Source organism: Canis lupus, chromosome 3, assembly GCF_011100685.1.
Source record: "Canis lupus familiaris isolate Mischka breed German Shepherd chromosome 3, alternate assembly UU_Cfam_GSD_1.0, whole genome shotgun sequence".
NCBI classification, from domain to species: domain Eukaryota; kingdom Metazoa; phylum Chordata; class Mammalia; order Carnivora; family Canidae; genus Canis; species Canis lupus.
The window spans coordinates 3,500,108-3,521,039 of NC_049224.1; the positions used below are offsets into that span (position 1 = coordinate 3,500,108).

The window sequence follows — 20,932 nt, forward strand, 5'->3', positions numbered from 1 at the left end:
CAAAGCCAAGAGTCAGACGCTTAACAAACTGCACCACCCAGGCACCCGGAGGTAAGCATTTGAAACATATTATTTTATTTAATTCTATCAACAACCTACAAATTAGGAACTATTATTTTAACCATTTCACAAATGGAAAACACACTGAGAGAAGTTCAGTAATTTGCCTTGACCTCACAGATAAATACCAGCAGAATCAACTTTCCATAAAAATCACTGTGCTCTAGCGTGTTGTAATAGCATGGACCTTCTTGGGACGCCCGGGGGGCTCAGTGTTTGAGCCTCTGCCTTTAGCTCAGGGTGTGATCCCAGGGTCCTGAGATCGAGTTCTGCATCAGGCTCCCTGCGAGGAGCCTGCTTCTCTCTGACTGTGTCTCTGCCTCTATCTCTCATGAATACATAAATAAAATCTTTTAAAAATAATAATAATAATATGGACCTTCTAATGGTGAAAGTGGTGTAAATTACTACAATTTGCCAAAGCCTGGCCATTAACTAGGCAGTCAAGAGGTGCTGTTAGGCAATTTTTCTAGCAAACATGGACTCGTGCCACCTTTTCTTTAAAGTCACAAACTCAGTATCTTTGCCTTAGATATATCTGTGGTTGTATTTATTCCAACATTACACATATGAACCTAATATACATGATTTTAGACATGCCAGGGACTTCCATGCCAGCACAGAAGATGTAAATACGTTAGAGAGGACACTGGACTCTAATATGTTCTGTTACTGAAGACTCCTAAGACAGAAAGTCATCAGTAGACTGTTAAGTAGTTCAGTAGACAGTTAAGACTTTCTGTCTTCAGAGTCTTCATTCAGGTCAATTAGCCCTATAGCTGGATCAATCCTGGACCATCCTGTATCTGTGTCCTGCATCTGTGTACAAGGTGCTAAAGCTCCCAGTTGCCGGTACATGCAAAGGGGTGGAAATTGACAAGTGCCTTGGATCTCCAGCCCCTCAAAGATGAGCAAGGGAGAGGGCCCTGCAGCAAGTCCCCAACACCCTGGGATTTCAATAGTTTTCAGTCAATGCCGTCCTAGGCAGCACAGAAAAGTGGGAAGAGTCCACTCCTGTCCTCACAGAGGATTCCACACAACAGAATCTAACCTTTGGCTTCTCTACTCTTCTCTGGTTTTATGTTTCATATAGTTCTACCTTCAAGTAACTATGGAGGTCTGGCCACATGCCTTTAAGTCTATGTAGATGGTGCCCTCTCCCGGCTGCTAAACATATGACATATATAGCTAAATCACTTTTTAATTCTGTCTCAAAAATGCCTAAAGAATTTGGAGGAGGGCAGCCCCGGTGGCGCAGTGGTTTAGCGCCGCCTGCAGCCCACAGCGTGATCCTGGAGACCCAGGATGGAGTCCCACATCGGGCTCCCTGCATGGAGCCTGCTTCTCCCTCTGCCTGTGTCTCTGCCCGCCCCCCTCTCTCTCTCTCTCCTCTCTCTCTCTCATGAGTAAATAAAATAAAATCTTAAAAAAAAAAAAAAAAGAATTTGGAGGACTAGTGGACAAATTAACAGAAATACTGTTGGCCCCTGAACAACACAAGGATTAGTGATGCTGACACCATCCCCTTCCTATAGAGACAAAAATCCATGTATAACTTTTGACTCCCCCAAAACTCACCTATTAATAGCCTACTGTTAACACAAAGCCTTATCAAATGGCATAGCTGATTAACACATATTTTTTGTTATATGTAATATATACTGTATTCCTACAATAAAGTAAGCTAGAGGAAAGAAAATGCTATTAAGAAAACCACAAGGAAAATAAATTTATAATGCTGTACTGTATTTCTCCAAAAAATCCATATATAAGGGACCCACATGGTTCTAGAGGGTCAACTGTATTTACTGGTTGTAAGGAATTACTCTATAGTGTTGGCACACCATACATGCAATAAAAATACTTTCAAAAATTCTGAGAGCTGGGGCACCTGGTGACTCAGTTAAGCATCTGACTCTTGATTTTGGCTCAGGTCATGATCTCAGGGTCACAGGATCAAGCCCCATCAAGCCCTGTGTCAGGCTACACGTTCAGCATGAAATCTGCTTAAGATTCTCTGCCCCTCCCAACTGTTCATGCGTTCACGTGCATGCTCTCTCTCTCTCTTTAAAAAAGAAAAGTTTCTGGGGCACCTGGGTGCTCAGCGGCTGAGCATCTGCCTTTGGCTCAGGGCATGATCCCAGGTCCTGGGATCGAGTCCCACATTGGGCTCCCCACATGGAGCCTGCTTCTCCCTCTGCCTGTGTCTCTGCCTCTCTCTCTCTCTTTCATGCATAAATAAATAAAATCTTAAAAATATATATATTCTGGAAGCTTCCAACCACGTGGATTCTGAGTGTAAACTATTATTATGAAAACAGTTCACCTTTACTTCATAAATGAAAGGGTAAAAAATCCAAACTACTTGTATCAAGCAAGATCTGACAATTAAGGCTTTGTCAGACCAAAACAATGAATACATATTTCATAGGCTCTGGAGTCAGTCAGCAGGTTGGGGTCTGAACCTGGTTCTACCATTTACCATCTGAGTGGCTTTGGGCAAGTTACTTTACCTATCTGAGTCTCAAATACCATAAAATGGGATCACATACATTACCTACCTTATAGAGTTTATTGTGCAGGTTAGACTTAATAACGTTGTGACATAAAGCACTTAATATTGTCCCTGGCACATATTAAATACTCAATAAATGGCAGAAATCATTATGGTTAAGAAAATGATGTAAAGCAATGATCTCCAAAGGTCTTTGATTATTCACTTCTATCAGAAAAAAATGTTTGAGGGACGCCTGGGTGGCTCAGCAGTTGAGCATCTATCCGCCTTTGACTCAGGGTGTGATCCCAGGATCTGAAATCAAGTCCCACATCAGGCTCCTGCAGAGAGCCTGCTTCTCCCTCTGCCTATGTCTCTGCCTCTCTCTCTGTCTCTCAGGAATAAATAAATAATCTTTATATATCTATATACATATAGATATATATACGTGTGTGCATATATATACATATCTTTATAAATTATATTTACACACACCAGTGTGTTATGTACCATATTAAAGAAATAGAACTATTTGAAGGATGCAACACAGCATTTATATTCATAAACACAAATATAAACCAAAGTTCTGCTATTTTCTTTCCACATCTCAATGAATTGTCTTGTGCAACTCCCGATATGTATGCACCCTACTAAAGACTACTGATCTAAAGGCCCAAAATAAAAGGCATTTCCCCAAGGATATAGGTCTAAGTTCAAGCTCATATTTCTTCTCCTCTATAACCTCTTACCACTCTTCTCTCTAAACATATCTTCCACAAAACGTGAGGTCCTATAGACTAGTGTGGGGAGCTTGCTTTCTGCCTCTCTCATAAGCCTCATTCACTGTACTTGATGGCTCAGCTCACAACCACCTTTACCCAAACTGTAGGACTCATCTTAGCAGTCCTGTTCTGTCTACTGTCCCCCTACATGAATACGTGCTGTGTTGGTCTCTACTTGTTATAAACCATTTCTACACATCTTATCTCTTCAGCAAGGCTATAATACCTGAAGAAAAGAACCATATCTTAGACTTCCAGGGATCTATGGTGCCCAGACCACCCTGATGCTGGTGAACATTAGATCTTCAGAATATACCTGCTGAAACATTTATATACAATTCTTCTTTTTTAATAGTATTACAATGGCTTCCTTGCTTGAAAGTTTGTTCTATCATATAAACTAACCATAAAAGTTGAAGTTTCTTGTTACATGTTATTCAAATCTACTTTTTTTTAAGAGTGTAAATGGGGAGGGGCAGAGGGAGAGAGGAAATCTTAAGTAGGCTCCACACCCAGCACAGAGCTCACTGTGGGGCTCTGTCTCACAAGCCTGAGATCATGACCTGCGTTGAAATCAAGAGTCAAAAGCTTAACTGACTGACCACCTAGGAGCCCCTAGAATCTACTTTTTAGAATTAAGTAATCTTACAGGTGCAAAGAACTGCCTTATTCTTCAACCATGAACATCAAGATTTAGAGACTAAGTGAATTTATTTTTAAAAAAGAAGAAAACATTTTCCAAAAGGAATTTTCACAGTCCAAGATAATTATTAGTTCAGCAGAATAAAAATGTTTGGAGAGGATGGGGAGAGAATTTAGACATATCTTTTATAGTGTGGTTCAAATAAGATCCTTTACGACAGGAAAGCCTCTTTCTGTCTTCCTTGTCTCTGCACCTCATTTGTCTATGGTTTTAGGTATTTTTCTATGTTGTACAAAAGCATGAGGCTTTTAAAATCTGTCACACAAAAAAAAATAAATAAGCCCTTGTTATATAAGGTACCCTGAGAATTGAACATAAGCAGTACTAGGCAGTTAGATGACCTAAGTATGAGATGATGACTATCGAATAGAGAAAATCAATTGCCTTTTTTTCCCCTCCTCAGAAAGTGCCCTGTAGGGGATAGATAAGTGCGGGCTGTAAATAGTTTATTACTTGGTAGTTCTTCCTAATGGCAGGCAGCACTGAAGCTGACAAGGTAACAAGTAGTCACCCAGCCAAAGGTCACGTTTTGTGGCCCAGCAGCCTTTCCACTTGGAAATACAATCTGGGTCTAATGTTGATTTGAAAGGAGAGGTCATTATACCTGAGGCTCCAAGCATCAACTTTCTAAAGGTTTTAAAATTGTGCTTTTAAAAATGGACTCAAACCTGTGATATTTGTGCTTTATTGCTAGTGAAAAGACCTGATTACCGTGGTCAGCTTAACTGCTTTTATTGAGAAGTGGAAGCCAAGCAGTGGAAAATAAATCTTGTGGCTCCGTGTAGGAAGTCAGAAATAAAATTCATCACTCCAGTTAGCTTTCAGAAATAAAAAGGATGAGGATGGGGCTCTGGTTTCTTTTGATTTGTGACTGTCTGTGCAAGTATATAGGGAGACTGTGTGGGGCCCTGGAGAGGGTCACTGGGGCTTACTGAGCAGTAGGAAGAGCAACGGCTCCTGCACGTAGCAAAAGACAAGTTCTGAGTCAACCTGCATTGGCAGAAAGACTCAGAACGGCAGAGACAATTAGATTTGCATTTAAAGCTCCCCACTACCCTCCCCCCAAATAAACCTCCCCTGAGGATAAACCTAAGCAACTCTACCAGGAAGAGGAAGGGAATCTACATTTAAAAAGATGTAATTTTACACTACTACCAGTGGTGATGCTGGCCACAGTCGCTTCAGCCACTTGGCAATGACTCAGGTTTGGCTGTTTGGACGTCAATTGGCTCCAAGTTGAATAATGCTGATTACCACGTGAAATATGGTAATGGTTTTCCCTAGTTATGTCCCTGTTTATTTCTTTATTTTTAAAGATTTTATTTATTTATTCATGAGAGACACACAGAGAGGCAGGCAAAGACATAGGCAGAGGGAGAAGCAGGCTCCATGCAGGCAGCCCAATCCGGGACTCGATCCCGGAACCTCAGGGTGGAACCTCAGGGTGGAACCTCAGGGTAACACCCTGAACCGAAGGCAGACGCTGAGCCACCCAGGCAACCCATGTCCCCTGTTTAATCTGTGACACTCTCTGTATTCACACACTAACACCTGCTTGAATATATCTCCCATACCTGTGGATCCTCACGGTTACTCTTAAAACGGAGGTGGTCTAACTGCGTATTTCGTAATTAAGCCCATATTGCCTGAACAAGGAAAAGGCTCAAGCTCAATGTGTGTGCATTTCCACGGTTTACGTTTTGAAACCTAACTACAGGCAGACTTGTCAGCACATCCAATGATTCCTTGGGGAATTTTGCTTGATTATGTGAATATGCTTCGGAAATAAGTTACTCAAGCCAGCTTGGGTTTGTGTGCTGAGCATATAATAACTCCACAGTATACTGGCCATAATGACCATTGGGCAGACAGCCCTTCCTCGTCCTTTGCTGCAGCAATGCAGCTTTCTTTTGAGCACATCACTGTAATCTCCACTCCTCAGAAACACAGCATTACAGGCCATTTTGAAGCACATTCCTGGTATCAGTACTGCAGTTTCTCCATCTCCATGAAGAAAATGTATTCCTCAGTTTTAAGCTGACTAAAATGAACAAAGGGTTGGTTTTGTTTCAAGCAGAATGAATACATTCAAAGCAACTTATAGATTAATAAAAGCACAGGCTAGAAGAAAAAGTGCCACAGAAATGATGACGGGTTTATATCCGTATTATGAAAGGAGTGATACACATCAATAGGAAAAACAGAAAGACCTAATAAATGAAGTACAAAATGAAATAAAAGACAAACCTCAAAACAATAAATATAGCCAGTAAGCAAACTTGGGGAAAATGTTCAATACTACCAGTAATCCAATAATGCAAATTTTTAAAAAGAAGATATTGTTTTCACCATTTAAATCAGCAAAAAAATTAAAATTAAAATACTCAATGCTGCTGAAGTGGCAGTCTGATGCAAGCTACCACATTTTAATCAGCTCATCCCTTTAGAGATCATTTTGACAATAAGCGTTGACGATGTTAAAACTACATATTTTTGGTTCAATAGTTCCTAAGAAAGTAATCGAAAATGAAGAATCTCATGCATAAAGACATTCATTTCAAAAAATATTTACATTAGCAGAAATTTGAAATAACCTCAGTTATCAAAGACAGGAAAATGTTAAACAAGTGGCATATTAGAGAGCAACAAATCAATGCTATCATGGCTATTTATTCATACCTAAAAAAATGTTTAGAGACTTCTGGTCCATACAACAGTTTCGAGCTGTGTGAAATAGTTCTCCTTTGACTCACACATTAAAATTTCACTTAAAATATAACTTAAAAATTTTTAATCTATAAATAAGTGCAATTAAAAACATTTTTAAAGCCTCAATACACAAGCTGAATAAACTAAATACATGCTAAGAAGAAGTAATGAACTGGGAGACAGATCTAGGAATCTCACTGAGAATTCAAAAGCAACAATAGAGACAGAAAAGATAAAAAAAAAAAAAAAGAGAGAGACTGAAAAGATGAATGAGATAATAAGAGACATGGGGAGTAGAAATATCAGATCCAATATCTTTTTTTTTTTAATTTTTATTTATTTATGATAGTCACAGAGAGAGAGAGAGGCAGAGACACAGGCAAAGGGAGAAGCAGGCTCCATGCACCGGGAGCCCAATGTGGGATTCGATTCCGGGTCTCCAGGATCGCGCCCTGGGCCAAAGGCAGGCGCCAAACCGCTGCGCCACCCAGGGATCCCCAGATGCAATATCTAATTGAAATTTTAGGAATAAAGACTAGAGACAATGGGGAGAGGCAATATTTAAATAAAAAGTGGTTTAGGAAAAAAAAATGGTTTAGATTCTCCAGCTGTAACAAGACATGAGGTCACAAATAAAAGGGATACGCCATTGTCCTGGGGACAGTAAAACCAATGCACATATAACCACATCAGAGTGCAGCTGACAATATTAAAATCACAGAGAAAATCCTAAGTTACCGGAAAGAAAAGTCTGATTACCCCACAGCAAAACAGTAATGGGCTCGGGTATCTCACCTCTGAAGTGTATCCACATAATAGAGAAAAAGATCCCAAAGATATTACTGGAAATGCTGAAGCCCTTCACCAGCAGTTGGGTTTTTCAACACTGCTTACCTGTATCTGTGAAGGGTTACTTCTTTTCATATGATTGTGAATCCTAATGCCTGACTGAATTCACTCAGTTTATATAGTTTTTCATTTGCTTCGATAATTTTCCATATGTATAATTACATTACCTAGAAGTTACAATACTTTTTACCTCCTTTTTATCAATTTTTTAAAAAATTTAGTTCCTTAGTCTTATCTAATGGTATTTACCAGGACTCCTGGAACAATATTAAATAGGGATATCCCTTTTGTCACTTACGGACCATTTCCAGTATACAATCTTTTCTTTCTTTCTTTTCTTTTTTATTTTTTTAAGATTTTATTTGAGACAGAAGAGAAAGAGCCCAAGCAGGAGTGGGGCAGAGAGAGAGGGACAAGCAGACTCCACACTGAGCATGGAGCCCAACACGGGGCTCGATCCCAAGACAAGGACCTAAGGAGATCATGACCTGGGCTGAAGGCAGATGCCTAACTGACGGAGCCACCCAGGCACCCCATACACAATCTTAAATTAATATGATGTCACTTGAAGATGGAGGTGAATTCTTCCTTAACATGATAAAATGTGGGCAGCGCAGGTGGCTCAGAGGTTTAGCGCCGCCTTCAGCCCAGGGCGTGATCCTGGAGACCCAGGATCGAGTCCCATGTCGGGCTCCCTGCATGGAGCCTGCTTTTCCCTCTGCCAGTGCCTCTGCCTCACTTTCTCTCTGTCTCATGAATAAATAAAATCTTTAAAAAAAGGAAACATGATAAAACATATCTGATTCCTGTTTTATTTATTATTTAATAAAGAATGGATGTTGACTATTATTAAATATTTTCAGCATCTAGGAAGATAATCATGTAATTTTTCCATTTTGATTATTATGATAAATTGTATTAATAGTTTTTTCTGATGTTGAATTATTCCTATACTTCTAGATAAAATGCTACTGGTCATGATTTATTATCCTTTTAATGTGCTGCCAAGTTTTGTTTATTAATGTTTTATTTGCCTTAACCGCATAGATAGTCACAAGAAAGACTGACCTATCATTTTCTTTTCTGCTTTCCTTTATTTTTTTTGCTGTCATATTTGGGTTCTGGTATCAATGTTTTCTCATTTTATAAAAGGAATTGGAAGCTTTAGTTCTCCTTCTATATTCTGTAACAATTAGCATTGGAAAGATCTGACTTTTAGGAGCTAAATAAAATTTGCCTGTGAGAACATCTGAACCCGAAAATGTTTTGTGGGTTGCCTTTTGACAGCTTTCCACACTTCTTCTCTGGTAATTTTTGTTTGAATTTTCAAATCTCTTCTAAGATCAGTTTTGCTAATTTAATTTTTTCTATGAAATTAATCTTTTTATCAATATTATAGATATATATATTATATATCATTATACACACACACACATAAAATCTCAAACTTACTAAACAGTTGCAAATACAAAGATGTTTTGCTTTTCCCCAAACCCTCTGAGTGTGACTTATTGACATGATGCCTCATTATTCCAAGTATTAGTGTAATTTTCCTACAAACAAGGAAAGTCTCCTCTCTATCCAAAACACAGCATCAAATTCAGGAAACTAACACTGATATATTACCACCATCTAATCATCAAACTTCATTCAGGGTTCCGCCCATTGTACCAAAAATGTCCTTTAAAGAAAAAAGATCTAGCCCAGAATTACATGTTCTACTGAATTATCACATCCCTTCAATGTGGAAGGAGACTCATTCTTTCAGTGAATTTCATGATCTTGGCACTTTAAAACAATATTGACCAGTTATTTTGTAGAATGTCTCTCAACTTAGGTTTGTCTAATGATTCCTTATGACTAAATTCATATGAAGTGTCTTTGGTAGGAATAGCACAGAAGAATTGAGGAAAAAAAAATACTGATTTTTATGGTTAAATTTATCCCTCTCTTTTTTACTGTCTCTGGATTTTGAGTCATAATTAGATTTTCCCACATGAAGATTAAAGATGTATTCACCCATATTTCTTTGTACTTAAATTGTGAGAATTTTACCCTTTGATCTCTGATGAACTTGACGTTAATTCTTTTGTATACTGTAATACCTCATTTTATCTTTTCCCAGATGGCTACCTAAGTTCATCTTTGACTCAGTGATTAGAGATGTTACCTTTATCATATCCTGGATTTCTGTATGAACTTAGATGTCTGTCTGGACTTTCTATTCTTTTCTTGTCAGACTTGTCTGTATATTCGCGTACGAGTACCTACTGCTTTAATTATAGGAAATTTGTATTATGTTTTAATGCCTGGTAAGAGTAGTCCCCCCTCATTTTTTGTGTCTTTAGTGTTCCTCTCCCCTGCAATTCTTACATGTTTGTTTTTCCATATGAACTTTAGGGTCAACTCTTCTAACTCCATAGTAAAGCTTGGTGGTGTTTTTATTGGAGTTGTTTCACATTAATAAATTCACTTAGGGAAAATGTCATGTTTTCCTATTCAAGCATAGAGAATATACTTTGCATTTGTTCAAGTTCATGTTTGTGTCTTTCAAAAGTGTTTTAAGGTTTACCTTGCATAAGTTTTAGACATTCCTTAACTTTATTCTTAAATACCTGTTGCTATCATAAAAAGGAGCTTTTCTCTATTATTATGCAGAGGACTTTATTTTGAAACAAGAAAAAATTGCTTCACCTCATAGTTCCCTCTTTTCTTCTACCTAATATAAGTTGTTTACTCCGTAATCATCCCTCCTAAGCACAGGGTCACGACATTTGGTCTGTGTGGGTAGTGCACTGCCTGTCTCCAGAGCGTATCATGCACCTATAATCTGTGGCCGTATGTGAAGTCCTTGCCAGGAAGCCTACAACATTACCTATGATATCCATACAGAAACGATATAGTAAGGTCTGCAGAGTGTGACTTGTCATAGAATTACATCTGGCAGGGATCCCTGGGTGGCTCAGCAGTTTAGCGCCTGCCTTCAGCCCAGGGCGCGATCCTGGAGTCCCGGGATCGAGTCCCGCATCAGACTCCCGGCACAGAGCCTGCTTCTCCCTCTGCCTGTGTCTCTGCCTCTCTCTCTCTCTCTCTCTCTCTCTGTCTACCATGAATAAATAAGTCTTTAAATATTTAAAAAAAAAAAGAATTACATTTGGGATATCTGAACAAACATTAGTCACTTTATTCTCTGAGCAGCTCATCTAAGCAGTTATAATTATTTGATTTTTTTCCCTCCTCCTTTAATCTGAATCCCTCTTTGAGAAGTATGATGCCTTAGTTACCTATAAATTAACGATACTTGGCACATATAAAACTAGTTGTTCAATAAATGTTTACAGATGGAGTAAGTGAATGAGTAAACTACATCCACCATAAACAGGCTCTACTCTATAGAAAACATAGATGTTGCTTCTTCTCTCCCAGGCAATTTTCTCTCCCATGCAAGTTTAAAATTCAGGATTTTTTTCTTCAGAGTAAGAAGAGAATATAGTTTTTATACTATACATTATAAGGTGTGGTGTTTCTCCCTAAGGTAATTCTCAGTGTGGCTAACCCTCCACAGGTTGTTAGACCCTCCCAATGCTTCTCCTGAGTAGGCATCTCAGTGTATCAAAGCCACTGAATTCCTTATGAGCACTTCACATGTTTTCAGATATCACAGTCTGTATATTTGTTGTACTATCAAAACTCCTCAAGCTAGGGGTGTCTCGGTGACTCAGTCTGTTGAGCGTCTGACTCTTGATTTCAGCTCGGGTCACGATCTCAGGGTCGTGAGATCCAGCCCCTTATCAGGCTCTGCACTCAGCATGGAGTGTGCACATCTCCCTCCTCTGCTCTTTCTTCCACTTCCCAGCTCACAGGTGTGCTCACTCACTCGTTCTCTCAAATAAATAAAATCTTAAAAAAAAAAAAAAAAAAAAACTCTTCAAGCTAGGCAAGAAGGATTTCTCTCTGGTCCAAAGATACTAAACAAGAGTAACTTTGAGCTGAAATCCACTGAACTGAGCACAACCACATTTTCCCACTCTAGTTTTTGCCCCCTCTAAAATCTGAAATCGAACTCGCAGAGTTTTTAAAGCTTCAGAAGAATTATAGTGCTTTCTGACATTTTCTTGGTTTTCTTTTCCAGGCAAACTTGTTCAATCTCATTCTGAGAGCCATTCAATTTGGTAAATCTCTTCACAAATCCAAAAATAAATAAGTAAATAAAAATGTTTCATGGCTTTTACAAGTACATAGCAGTTTTCTTTCAAGAATCTTCATGTAGTAAGCAAACAAAAGGAATATTCTTAGAATTGATTATGAGAGGAAATAGAAGTTACCACTGAATTTCCTCTCCTGTTGAGAAAGTATGACGTGAGAAGGTAAAGCAAAAAATGTCAGACAAAGGAAAGAACTTCCGAATCTGACCACATCAAAATCTTTCAAGTATAGGTGCCATCGGTCTTTCAGAACCAATATCCTAATGGCCATCTGTCATCTGATGAGCTTCGGTTGTCAGAGTGTGGGAATGGGAAATGTGAGGGAGATGGGAAGGCATGATTACTAAGGCCAGCTCATTCAGGTGGGGCTAAGCATGTTGTAGACCTCCAGCTCTTCTGATTAGCCCGGGAAAGCCAGTGCTTCTCATGAAGCATGAGGAAGGGACATGACCACAGTAACTCCTGAGACAGAAAGGAGGGAGAGCATTCCATTTTGCGCTATGAGAAAATGCACTTGAAATGGCAAGACAGGAAACACCTACAAAAAATAGAAGAACACATGCCACTGATGGCTAGAGCCAGACTGAGGGCAACTAAAAAGTGGCCTCTGTCATTCTTGTCCCAAAAAATATAGATTGTTGTTTCCTGTATTCTATCAAAAAGGGTTTTTAAGAAATGTCACTTTCACAGATAAGAGCCTTCATCCTTACAACCGGGAAGAGAATATTACATTTCAAATTTCCTAAATCCATTTTATTTCTGTTCATATTGAAAATACAATTAAGACATAAAGATTATCTCCAAATATTAGGGTCTGGGTTTCCTGTCATTTCAGGAAAAAAAAAAAAAAAGTAGACAAGTTGACAGCATAGACAGCATGTGTTTGGATATACAATTACTTCTACAATCACTGTTTGATATAAATATACATCTTTAATCCTGAATCTTTAATTAATAAAAATCTTAATCTTTAATATTAATAAATAAAAATATTAATCTTTAATTAATAAAAATGCATATCAATGTGAAAAAAGGTGCAATCTTATTTTAAATTGTTTGGTGTTTCAAAATGTAGAAGTTAGGGGCACCTGGGTGGCTCAGTTGGTTGAGTTTCTGCCTTGGGTTCAGGTCATGATCCCAGGGTCCTGGGATCGAGCCCTACATCGGGATCCCTGCTCAGAAGGGAGTCTGCTTCTCTCTCCCCTTCTTCTGCTCCCCTTGCTTGTTCATGCACTCTGTCTCAAATAAATAAAATATTAAAAGCAAAAACAAAATATAGAAGTTAAAACTTTTCTTCAGATCCAAGCTATCACAAGAATTCTTGAAAAACACTTGGGACTCATTTTATTGGGATTCATGTTATACAAAGGGAGGTTTGCAATGTCTATGATCACTAGAGGCTTAAAGGCATTTAGTGGTGTTATTTTCTAATTGCTTGAGAATCTAAATTAAGTCTCGATCATAAGATTAAAGGTTAATACTTAATATTAAAATCAGCATTTTTAATGTTATAGTTCTACTAATACATCTTGGTTAACTGAAAAATAATTCGCCCAGTTGTCTTTTAAATTACTGCAGTCATTTTTTGATTTTCCCTATAGAAATAGAACACTGGTATCACACAGGAGGAACGACCATTTGCTCTACTTTAGTCAACTTTCTTCTTGAGAATGCAAAACAATAAGTAAATGAATCTAATATGCATACAGGTACCAAGAGTTTTCAAATAAGCTTTATAAGGGATCCATAACGACTTCTCCCTATAACTTGAAAACAAGCAGAATATGAAGAAAATTTTTTTAAAATTCTGGATTAAAAAACCCCCGTGGCATATGGTAATCAGCAAAAATTGAGCAGGCTGTCTATGGCTAAATTCAAGTGATTATTAGGATCAACAGCTCTGATATTCAATTGTTCCTACCTAACATTATATAGCTTACATTCTTAGTTGTGGGGAAACAGCTGAACCACCTTTGCCAACTTTAGAGACTCAACTTGTGACTTAAGTTCAGTTTTGCTGTATGGGTAGTCAGCACCTTTATGGTCAACAATGGAAAACAAGAATGTTCTCTTGTAATAAATATTAGCAAAGGATGGGTATATTTCTGCTCTTCAGATGACTGTTTCATTTTAAACTAATTTTAGTTCAAAGAGTCATTCATCTCTGGTTCCGCATCAGAGACAAAAATTACTTTATTTGATTAACTGTGAGGACTGGGAAGAAGTCTTCCATATATCTTAATATTCAATTCTAATGCATTCATTAGGAAGAAACAATTCCATAACCTCAAGTAAATCGTCTCAAATTGGACTGGTCAAAACAAAAATGCTAATATCCAAATAGAATTTAGTGTGTTACATAAGCATGTGCACTCATCTAAATTAAAACTAATCACTTTGTATCAGAAGCAGTAATAAAAGCCAAGTTCAGCCTCATTGTTCTCCGGGTGAAGCATGAATAATTCATGACCCAGGTAAGCTTTCCATCTCCCCTGCCTGCATCTTCCACAAGATTTTACCAATTTTATTATTCGAACTTGTGCCTCTTTCGAGCACTTTAGCCATGCTAGAATTGAAATGATACCAGACAGCACAGCTTCTGATGTTCTGATTTATAGATCTGTCCACAGGCCCTGATGCAAAGCAGAGTTTGACCAGGTCTTACTGGACAAAACAAGTTCAGAGTACTGAGCTTTGCCTCAGGGCTTCCCATTCGCCCTGACTCTGCCCCGATTCCTCTCCAAATTCTCCAACACTTTCCCTGGATTCAAATCTTTTCTCATTCAGAAGTATCTGGCCCCACCTAGTCTTTCTACAAAGCTGCTCTATATTGGAAAATTTAAACTATCTTGTTTTATAAGCTGATAACCCTAAATTTTTTTTTAGATATTTGTTTCTTAGAGAGAGAGAGAGAGAGAGAGAGAGAGAGAACACAAGCAGGGGGAGAAGGCAGGCAGAGGGAGAAGCAGGCTGCCCACTGAGCAGGGAGCCCAATGTAGGCTTGATCCCAGGACCTTTGGATCATGACCAGAGCCCAAGGCAGATGCTTAATGGACTGACCACCCAGGTGTCCCTGAAAACTCTCCTTCTAATAGCATTTTTTTACTTTACATCAAATGTGTCCGTCAATAGTATCACCAGTTTCATCCATCACATTTATGCATTCCACAAACATTTATTGAGCACCTCCTGTCAGTGATGTGCTAACATCAGAAAAAAGACTCAGACTCTACCTCTGGGGAGATAACAAATGGAGCAAAAGCCAAATGTTACAACACCAGTGCTAGAGGTGCTATCTCACATCAACAGGAGATGTGGGGAAGGGTTCCCAGAGAAAGACCCTTTTACTCATTCTGTATGGATGAGTAGGAGTAGCTGGGTGATTGAAGAGGAGGGAGAATGAAGAAGAGAACCCTAGGAGGAGGGGTGAGCATCTACGAAGGTGGAGACTTATGGACAAAAACCAGATTTTAGGGTAGAGGTTCCCAGGTCAGTACAGATGACAAAGCCACCTCAGCGCAGAGCAGTAAAAGGCAGGGGGCGCTGAGCAGACTGGGGAAGGCACCGGCCTCCAGCGGCCAAGGGGAGTGCAGGCCCACAGAGGTCTCAGAAGAGGCCAGAAATCTGGATTTGCATGTAATATCCTAAAAGTTTTCATTGTCAGCAAGCTTGTGGTGTTTGTTTGTTTGTTTTTTTAATTACCACTTTGTAGGCAAAAATCAAATTATCTATTTGTGGTAGGCTGAATGATGGTCTGAGTTATCCCATTACAAACCCCTGGAACCTGTACATATGTTACACCGAGACGTGGAGATTATCCCGGATTTTTGTGTGAACCCTAAATGTAACCCCAAATGTTCTTAGAACATGGGGGAGAGAGGGTGAGGAGATCGGACTACAGATGGGAAACAGGAGATAATGGAAGCAAGAGGCTGGACAGGTGTGAGGAAGGGGTCGGGAGCCAAAAAATGCAGGCAGTCTCAGAAGTTAGAAAAGGCAAGAAAATGGCTTCTCCCCTAAAGCCATCAGAAGGAACCAACTCTGTAACACCTTGACTTTAGGCCAGTGAAACTGATTTTAAATTTATGGACACCAGACTTGGTTTTTTTGTTTTTTCTTTTAATTTTTTTTTTTTTACGATTTTATTTTTAAGTAATCTCTACACCCCACATGGGGCTCAAACTCTCCACCCTTAGATCAAGAGTCACACGCTCCTCTGACTGAGCCAGCCAGGTGCCCTAATTTGTGCGGTTTGATGCCACCATGTTCATGGTAATTTGTACAGCAGCCACAGGAAAATAATACATTTCTGACCTGATTCAGCTCTTTGAGTTGCCAATTTTATGTATCTTTGTGTGCCCAGCTTGAAATTAGACTACAGAGCCTAGCCTGCACCAGGCTCTTGGTATTGTATCTGCTACTCCATTTGGAAACATTTCTTTTTATGTCATTCTACCCTATTCCTTAGAGACAGGGACTGCATCCCACTCTCTCTGTTTCTCCACTGCCTAGCAGAGAACTTGGCACATATTCTTTACTTATTAAATAAATAAAAGGCAAGGTAGAAAGCAGGATAGAGCCAAATCACCAAGAGCTTATTATTACCATGCCAAGAAATCTGAATTTATATTGAAGGAGATGGGGAACAAATAAAATATTTTACGCATAAGAGGGACATGACAGTTTTGCTTCTTAGAAACTGACAGTACCTTAAGGACAATTTAGAAAAGCACTATTCAAAACAAGAGTTTGGTTGGAAAGCTGTTGCATTAATATAGTAATCCTATAAACCAAGACTAAGTCAGTGTCAGTGGGGATACAAATAAAATTGATTATGTGTTGAGATATAAATTGATGAGACTTAAAGACTGATACACGGTGCAAGGCTGGCTCATTCGGGAGAACATGTGACCCTTGGTGTCAGGGTTGTAAGTTCAAGCCCCACACTGGCCGTGGAGGTTGCTTAAAAAAAAAAAGAAATTAGAAAATAAAAAATAAATAAAGACTGGTTCAATAGTGAGAGAGGAAAAAAGAGAACTCTCAGGTTTGTGGTGGTGAAAGTAAGGTGGAAAAGAAGCATGGAAAGAAGAGGAGATCATTTTTGACAGGTTGAGATTAGAGTGCCAATGCAAGATCATGACCTGAGCTGAAATCAAGAGTTGGACGCTCAAGTGACTGCACCACTTAGGTGCCCCTCGCCAGTTCGTTTTTAAAATAAAAAGTCTCAATTCTTACATCACAGAGAAATAAATGTTGCGAAAGTCATTTGTTTTACTTGCCTGACATCCCCTCCCAACAGTATTTCCTGCTGCTTACCTATCATGTGCTTCTGCAATGTGTCATTAGCATCCCTGTCTTTATGATTCATAAATGCTCATGTTCATCCCCACATGTTCTCCATGTGTCTCCCCTATCTGTAATATTTCTCCCAAATTTTCCATCTAAATTAGTTCATTCTTCATGGCCTAGATGGAGTTCCATGCTCCCATGATGCCTTTCCTGGTCTATCTCTGAATTAGTTTACTGTATCTTCCAGCTTTTAGCACCATGCTATCTCCTATAATATTCTCTAACAGTTGACACATGCTAGAACTACCTTTCCAAATAAGGCTCCTGAGGACAGAAACATTACTTCATGACCATAGATTCCCACAGTGATTTGTAAAGCATTAAATTCACAGTAGGTGATTAAGAGGCAAATTAATATGGTAGAAAGTATCTGAGTCAAACCTCATTTTTTAATTCAAGCTTTGCTCCTCAGGCTGAATTCTTTTTAGTTGTGAACTGAGGAACCTGTACCCTGATCATTCAGATCTCTTTCACTTGCTGCAATCTGATTCTAACAAAGACTAATTATTTCATTTGACCAGAAGCTGTGATAGTGTACATCAAGCACATCATATTGCTCTGCTTCTAAGATCCTATCACACAGCATGCACCTATATTTAAAAGGATAATAAGTAAGTATTCAATGTACATTTAAATTGTAAGAGTCAAGTTCAATGTAAGATAGACATTCAATAAATATTTATTAAATTCATTCATTCATTCATCCATTCATTCATTCATTAAGTACTGAGTACCTATTACACGTCAGGCATAATTCTAGGCTGTGTAGGACACAGTGGTAAATAAGATAGACAAGGTCTTTGCTTTCTTAGAGCTTATCCTAGTGGAAACAGTAAAAAAACATATAATGTCAGGTATGCTATGTCACTTATGTCAGTAAGCGCTATGAAGAAAAATCACAGAAAATACAGAAACATGGGGTTGGTTATAGATGAGGTAGTCATCTTAATTTTAATTTTTCTTTTTTTTAAAAAGATGTTATCTATTTGAGAGAAAGAGTAAGCAAGAGAGAGAACACAAGCAGAGGGAAGGGCAGAGATGGGAGAAGCAGACTCCCCACTAAGCAGAGAGCCTGATACTGGGCTCATTCCCAGGATCCAGGATCATAACCTGAGCTGAAGGCAGATGCGTAACTGACTGAGCTACTCAGATGCCTCAATTTTAATTTCATACAGTAAAGATACGGGCAATCCTTTAGCTATGTATATGTGCTGCCGAAGCGAGCACAATCCTTTAGCTATGAACACAGATATGCATCTAGATATAAACATAGACAGAGCTATAAATACACAGGTAAACACAGATGTAAATGTTCTAGACATAGCACTATGTGCCATGTAATAAGCTACAGTGGGTCATGATCACAAGTTTATTTAATCTTTCCAACAATCCTTTCAGATGTACTATCCCTTTTTACAAATGAAAAAAACTTATATTCAGAGAGTAACATGTCCAAAGCCACTTAACTAGAAAGCGTCAGTACTGGAAACCACATGGCATTTGCATGTATTTGCATAAAATAAGCACACTGTTAATTTTCCTGCAAAAATATACTAAATTAGAATAGGGAGATAAACCATCATGTATTCTGATTACCAGGAAAAGAAATGTATTTTCATTTTAAATATGTCTTAAAAAATCAGAGGGTCCTTTGTGTATTTAAGAATTGTGATGGAATATTATATCCCCCAATAAAGCAGCTGAATATGAAGAGATCTCCAAGATAAACTGCTACACAAAAAAGCAAAGTGTAAAAATGTAACATATCATGCATCCATTATGTATAAAAGTGGATGGATTTCTTTATTTGTGTATACATGCATAGAACATCTCCAGAAGGATAAAAAAAAACCCTTAGTAAGAGTAGTTGCCGTAGAGATGAGTAAGAAGCTCACTTTTCACTGTATATATATTTTATAACTTCCAAATTTTTATATGTGAATGTATTTCTTATTTAAACATAAATTTTTAATATTTAAATGGGATAATTGAGGTTAATAGGACACCCAAAATTATTAATAGAATAATCCTATACAAATAGATCTTTTTCTTAACAGAACATAAAAATTTTCCGTGAAAGAACTTTCATTAATGTGTGGCCATACTGAAAACTGATGTTACAAGGTTGGCCTAATATATAATTGTTGAACCATGATTCTCTATAAGCAAAGAATAAATGGACAATTGGACAATACCCAGAAAGTAGAAAGTGACAGCAAAATCTATCTAAGCACTATAGTTATAAGCAGTTATTTTCCACCAGGCAGCTAAAGAATGATAAGAGCTCAAAAGTTGCTTGTAAGTATAATGGAATAAAAATTTGGATTATTTTTCAAACTTTTTCTCTTATATGACATTTTCCCTTCAAACTTCCAAATCTCCACCAAGAACCTATGAAGGACCACATTATTCACAAGAAAGGGGTGGGAAATAAATGTGACAATATCAGAATTATCTTGTATAAAATTATAAGAACACCAAATGCCACTATTACCCTATTATTTAATGTATTTTAAATATAGTTTATACTAACCCTTTGCCTTTTTGATTCAAGAAACAGAAGTTTTGGGCAGCCCGGGTGGCTCAGCGGTTTAGCGCCTGCCTTCAGCCCAGGGCATGATCCTGGAGACCCGGGATCGAGTCCCACGTCGGGCTCCCTGCATGGAGCCTGCTTCTCCCTCTGCCTGTGTCTCTGCCTCTCTCTCTCTCTCTCTCTCTCTCTGTCTCTCATGAATAAATAAATAAAATCTTTAAAAAAAAAAAAAAAGAAACAGAAGTTTTTAGCTATAATAGGTATAGTCAGAAGTTTTACCTAATTTGAATTCATGCCTCTGCATTGAAATAGGAGGTGGAGTCCAGGGTATAACCTCAGTATAATCTACTGGGAATTTAGACCTGTAATTAGCAAATCCTTGGGTATCATCACTTGCCATTCAATATGACTGCAACTGAGAAAGCATTTATCTGGCAATAAAAAGCTTTTTATATGTTATATGTGTCTGCTTTGTGTAGTTAGCCAGATCTATAATTAAACATTCTTTATAATAAACTTTGGGGAAGAACGTAGGAGTGCAGGTGGTCAAATTGCAGCAGGTTGATCCCTTGTGTCATTTTGTACGCCAGTTATGGTGCCAGAAAAAGAATGGGGCTGGGTCAACACAAACTGGAACACGGCATTGCAGAGATCTTTAATTTCTGATTATTTAGAAATAAATAGCCGTGTTTTGACATATACTGACCTTGCATCTATAGAAATGTGGCTCTTTGCTTTGAAACTTCACTCACAGTGGTGAGGCTGCCACTCAGCTCCTTCCTTCCTGATGGGGCAGGTGGATCATTGAGATAGTTGCCTACACTGAAAAAAAATAGTGTGCATATTTAGAGCAGAAATTTCATCAGCATAAAACTAACTGGGCTGAAATGAGGCTCTTCTGACTTTACCATCACTAGCATCCTGTTGTAACCAAACAATTCAGATATCTCTGAATCCTTTGCTGGGTTCCATGAATTATTAAGTGAAGACTGATGGCTTGCCCAATTAATGATACACATTTTATTTCCAGGAAGGATTTTATTCATCTCTAATAAGTGTCCACCATGTTCTGAGATTAAAAAAAAAAAAAAACCACTTGGAATTTAGGTCAAGAAAACCCACAGGATTTAAATGACTCATTAACAAGTAGTTAGAAAAAAATAAAAATAAAAATAAAAAAACAAGTAGAGTAAGAATAAAATAACTTGCATCTGGAATGTAAAAAAAATAAGTAGAGCAAATTCTCCA

General features: G+C 38.2%; 1 long non-coding RNA gene across 1 annotated transcript in view; it reads right to left on the reverse strand.

The window, feature by feature from the left end:
* LOC111095048 overlaps window positions 1-20,932 on the reverse strand; it is a 71,778-nt gene that overhangs the window by 35,788 nt on the left and 15,058 nt on the right. The window contains exon 2 of the long non-coding RNA XR_005356546.1: window positions 20,391-20,506. This is a non-coding gene — a long non-coding RNA (uncharacterized LOC111095048). The remainder of the gene's footprint in view (window positions 1-20,390; window positions 20,507-20,932) is intronic.